Source organism: Mustela nigripes, chromosome 2, assembly GCF_022355385.1.
Source record: "Mustela nigripes isolate SB6536 chromosome 2, MUSNIG.SB6536, whole genome shotgun sequence".
In the NCBI taxonomy this organism is placed as follows: Eukaryota; Metazoa; Chordata; class Mammalia; order Carnivora; family Mustelidae; genus Mustela; species Mustela nigripes.
The window spans coordinates 173,051,672-173,057,162 of record NC_081558.1 but is presented as its reverse complement, the minus strand read 5'-3'; the positions used below and the strand labels follow the sequence as shown (position 1 = coordinate 173,057,162).

General features: G+C 41.7%; 1 pseudogene; it reads right to left on the bottom strand.

Moving 5' to 3' along the window:
* Positions 1-2,331: 2,331 nt before the first annotated feature.
* Positions 2,332-3,012, bottom strand: LOC132010590 (olfactory receptor 5H2-like; annotated as a pseudogene).
* Between the last annotated feature and the right edge of the window lie 2,479 nt (positions 3,013-5,491).

The window sequence follows — 5,491 nt, the reverse complement described above, 5'->3', positions numbered from 1 at the left end:
GCGCCTGGCTAGAACCTTGAGAATTGTCATTCTGAACTCTAGATCTGACATATTACCAATGTCTGTATTGATTAGGTCCCTAGCCTTCAGTACTGCCTCTTGTTCTTTTTTTGTGTGTGTGGTGAATTTTTTGCCTTGTCATTTTGTCCAGATAAGAGTATATGAAGGAGCAAGTAAAATACTAAAAGGGTGGCAACAACCCTAGGAAAATATGCTTTAACCAAATCAGATGAGATCCCATTCCTGAGGGGGGAGAAAAGGGGATAAAAAGAGGTTCAAAAAGAAAGAAAGAAAAAGAAGAAAAGAATTAAAAAAATAAAACGAATAAAGAAAAGTATAAAAAAGAAAAAAAATATATATATATTAGATAAACTATTTTAAAAAGTTAAAAAATAAAGGGCAAAAGTTAAAGAAAATTTTATCAAAAGAAGAGAAAAAAATGAAAAAGAAAAAAATTAAATTAACTGCAAGACTAAAAAAAATCACAGGAAAAAAGCCATGAGTTCCGTGCTTTGCTTTCTCCTCCTCTGGAATTCTGCTGCTCTCCTTGGTACTGAAACTGCACTCCTTGGTAGGTGAACTTGGTCTTGGCTGGATTTCTTGTTGATCTTCTGGGGGTGAGGCCTGGTGTAGTGATTCTCAAGTGTCTTTGCCCCAGGCGGAACTGCACCGCCCTTACCAGGGGCCTGGCTGAGTAATCCGCTTGGGTTTGCTTTCAGGAGCTTTTGTTCCCTGAGCGCTTTCCGTAGAGTTCTGGAGGACAGGAATACAAATAGCGGCCTCCTGGTCTCCGGCCCAGAGGAGCCGTGAGCCCGGGGCCCCACTCCTCAGTGCGCCCTCAAAGAACAGCGCCCAGTTACTCCCGTCTGCCTGACCTTTGGCCACGCTCCGAGCGCACCTAGCCTGCAACCGGTTCAAGGTAACCCCGAGCTGTGATCTTACTGTCGGCTCTGTCTCTGTAACCGGCTTTCCCGTTCTAATTCCCACAAGCTCTGCGACACTCAGACACCCCCGATCCTTCTGTGACCCTGTGGGACCTGAGGCCATGCTGCCCCCGCGTGGGCTTTGTCCCGGTTTAGCCTCTGGAGCGATGTCCCTCAGTGGAACAGACTTTTAAAAGTCCTGATTTTGTGCTCCATTGCTCCGCCGCTTGCCAGGTCCAGCCCTTCCCCCCCAGGGTCTATCTTCCTGTTGCTTTGGATTCTCTTCTCCACCAGTCCTACCTTTCAGAAAGTGATCATTTTTCTGTTTCTAGAATTGCTGTTCTTCTTCTCTTCCAACTGCCGATGGATTTGCAGGTGTTTGCAATCTTTAGATAAGCTATCTAGCTGATCTCCTGCTAGCTGAAGTAGTCTCAGCCTGCTACTTCTCCGCCATCTTGACTCCTCCCCTCGGAAATATACTTTTAAAGCCCTCTTGTCATCAACACATTTTAAAAATCACATATTACTGTTGTATTTTACTAGCATCACTCTTTTTTTATTAAAGGAAGATTGACCATTTCCTTTCTATTCTGCTACTTCTCTTTTCTTCTCCAGACCATCCCACTTAAAATTCTGCAGTCTCCTCTCTTAGCTTTCTGAATTAGTGAAGTTTTACAGATTAACCTACAACATACAAACACAGCTCGAAGAGGCATATAGAAGGTGTTGTAGGCAATGAAAGGCAACTTTACCCTTCCCCCTGCCCTGATCCCCTCATTTCTCATACACACACACTGGGCTAAGACCATCTCTTACAATTTGGCTCGATCCTCACTGTTTAAACTCCCTGCTTATATTTTCCTAATTGCTCCCCCATTTCTTTTTGTTTCCCTCAGTGCTACGAGAGTCATTGAATTCCCACATGAAGTGAAATTCACCATGCCACAAATAAAGTGGAAGGAGAGACCTTTCAATGGCTAGCAGAATTCTTGGGATTTGTTGCCATTTGTTCAATCATAAACCTTCCTTCACTGTGGAGTGAAATGTGTGTGGCCCTCGCTCTAGGCTATATGGCTATAAAATGATCAAAGACATCATAATCAATTCCTGTTCAGAAGAAGTACACTCTATAGTACTGAATGACATTATAAAATTACAATGAAGAATATATAAGCATACAAAATGTTTTTATTTGTTTCATGCTTCAAATATTCTAGTATGATATGAACACATGTAATAAATCATTAAACCCTAGGGAAATCATAACTGGAAAATCTTTGCACACTTACCAACAGAACCACATATAATCTGCATAATTTGTGATGCTTTTAATGAAAAAGAGAACAGATAATAGTGTGAGATCTATATACTTCCCTTTAACATTTTTCTCAGTGACTCTATAATTTTTTTTTAAATTTCTCAGGCTATAGATCATTGGATAAAACAAAGGAATTATGACAGTGTAAAATAGAGTCCATCATATCTTGATCATCTGATTGTGCAGATCCAGGACACACATAGCTAAGGAGAAGGCCATACTATAAAGACACAGACAAAAGATGGGCTCCATAGGTGGAAAAGGCTTTTTTCATGCCCTGCAGAGACTTCTTTCTTCAAATTGTAAAGAGAGTAAGTGTATATGAGACCAGAACAATCAGATTGGTAAATACCTGTATTGACCCAAAGAAAATAAAAACCATCAGAACATTAAGTGAAGGATCAGTACATGTAATCTTAAACAATGGCATGATGTCACAGTAAAAGTGATATATTATGTTAGAATTACAAAAAGTTAATCTGAATAAGAAACATGTATGAATTAAAGAATGAACAAAGCCACCTACAAATGATGAGACTAATAGCCAGCTGCAAAGTCTATAGATCTTAATCATTGGATAAAGTAATGGTTTGCATATGGCTACGTAGCGATCACATGCCATTGTTGCCAAGAGTAAACATGCTGTGGTTCCCCCAATGCAAAGGAAAAAATCTGTATCATGCATTCAGAGAGAGAGATCATCTTACTCTTCGCTAGGAAGTTGACCAGTATATCGATTTGGGCAGAAAGCTCATGAGAATTGGCCAACATTGTGCAGTAATTCAGGCATGCTTGCCCTGTGTTCAGAGCACGTTCTGCGTAGGTGCTTGTTGAGACCCTCAGGGACAATGGGATGGGCCCACGTGGCTCCCCTGAGGGCCCCGCTGAGTCAAGCTCCCCGGGAACAGAGTTGATCAAGGGGATCAGACTGAGAAACAGGCTCCAGTTTTGTGGCCTTGTGGCAGCCTAAGGTGGGGGTGGCCCCAGGAGTATGCAGGTTTCTCCCACTCTGAAGGTTCTGCACAGCTCCAAAGGGCACGGATTCCTACTGGGTGGCAGGTGGAGTCCTGGGGTTGGCTCAGGGGTCCCTAATCTGGAGGGCTTGGGGGCCAGGACTCTGGGGACAGAAACCTGAAAACTCAACTTAGATTTCATGTTAGGGCCTAGGACATAGCAGGCCTGATCTGCCAGTGCTGAGGCAGATTCCCAAGGGGCTATGGAGGAAAGAGGCAGACAAGGCTTCAAGCTCTGGGTTTTTGCTCTGGGGGTAGTCTCCAGAAGCATTCTCTGACTCTGAGGGTTTTGCACTGCTACAAATGGCAGTTTCCTCCTGGGTAGCTGGCAGAATCCTAGAGTGTGGCTTAGGGGTCCCCAGTCTGGAGGGCTTTAGTGCCAGGCTTCTGTGGACAGAAGCCTGAAACTCCAACCAAGGGTTAGGGTTAGGGCCTAGGTGCAGTCAGACCTGATCTCCCAGAGCTGAAATGGGCTCCCAAGGGGGCTGAGTAGAGGGAGGGGTTGGCCATCCTTGCACCTGGTGCCTAGTGTGCTTTCCTGCAGGGCTCTGGCCACGACCACTCAGGACCATGGATCAGGCCTAAGCGGTTCCCTGAAAGCCCATGCCACATGAAGCGAGATCGCCCGGGTTTCTGGCCAATTCTCAGGAGCTTTCTGCCCAAGTCAATATTGATTTGGGCAGAATTAGCCGAGTGTTGAGAACTGACTCAGTGTTGTGCAGTGATTGATCTTCTTTCCTCCCATAAGATCAGTATCTTATTCTGATTTGACCTAATGAGCAAGAAGTAACAATTACTCTAGACTGTAGTATGTACCTAAGAAGAAGGAGTCCAGAAGGATTTCAGTAACTCATTTCAGCATAACACAGAATCCATTAGGAGTGTTTTAGGAGACTTCAGAGTCAAATCAAGGTTTTGGGGGGGGGGGTGAATCTCCAGTAATGCAAGGGAGAACATGTGTATATGTGCACATGAATACATACATATTAAAGATATGCATAAAATAACTTTGGGACTAAAGTCATTAACACTAGGACAATTATAACTGCAAACATTATTTAAAATCAGTCAATACAGGGGTGCCAGTGTGACTCAGTCAGTTGGTTGTCTGACACTTGCTCCCTGCTGGGGTCTTGATCTCAGGGTCATTAGATCAGGCCCTGTGTTGGGCCCAGCACTAGGCATGGAGCCTACTTTAAGACAGCAACAACAACAGGGGAACTTTGGTGGCTCAGTTGGTTAAGCTCAGTTTGTTCTGCCATTGGCTTAGGTCATTATCCCAGGGTCCTGGGATGTAGCTCCACATCGGAATCCCTGCTGTTTGGGGAGTCTGCTTCTCCCTCTGCCCATCTTCTCTACACCTGTGTGCTCTCTTGCTCTCTCTTTTTCAAATAAATAAATAAAACCTTTAAAAATTATTTATAACAACAACAAACTAATCAAAACATAACAAATATATAATCTGTCAGGGATATATACAATCTATATAATATGTGTAGAGATATCTACTTATATCATTCATTTTGTACATATTCCATATGAATAAATATATGGATATAAAGAGTACTAGATATGTATACCATTTTTAATAATCTGGTCAATATGAAAAGATGCTGAAGTGGGATATTATTTAGTCAATGTTTTGGAAGTAAGAGAATATTAACAGGATGTAGAAAAAGTAACAAGATTACAACAAATGACAGAAGTGAGGAGTCTTAGTTATAACAATAGAATGATGTAGGTAATCAGTGATGAGAGAGGAAGGGCAGAGGTGAACCTGAAATCTGGTCACTCATTATACTTTTCAGTACTTGTTCACTCAAATACAACCCTGACTCCAATGTGGAATGAATGTAATGTGAGTCTTTGGGGCACATAGCTGTATGGCAGTCCAATATACCATATTCAAAGTCTCTTTAGAGAAATTACCCTATTTCAATGCTTAATGCATTTACGAAGCCACACTGAAACATGCAAACATATAAAATATTTTATTTCCTTTTAAGTTATTTTTTCATGAACACTTGATTAAAATTCCCTTTGTTTTGACTACATATACATATATTTATTTTGTAATCTCACCTTAAGTCATTTAAACATTAGGACAATTATAACTTCAAAAACTGAACCCTAATCAACACAGAGAAAATATGTAATCTGTACAGTTTGTCATTCTAGTGAAAAGAGAACAGATAATAATGTGAATTCTCAGAATATCTCTTCAATATTTTCCTCAA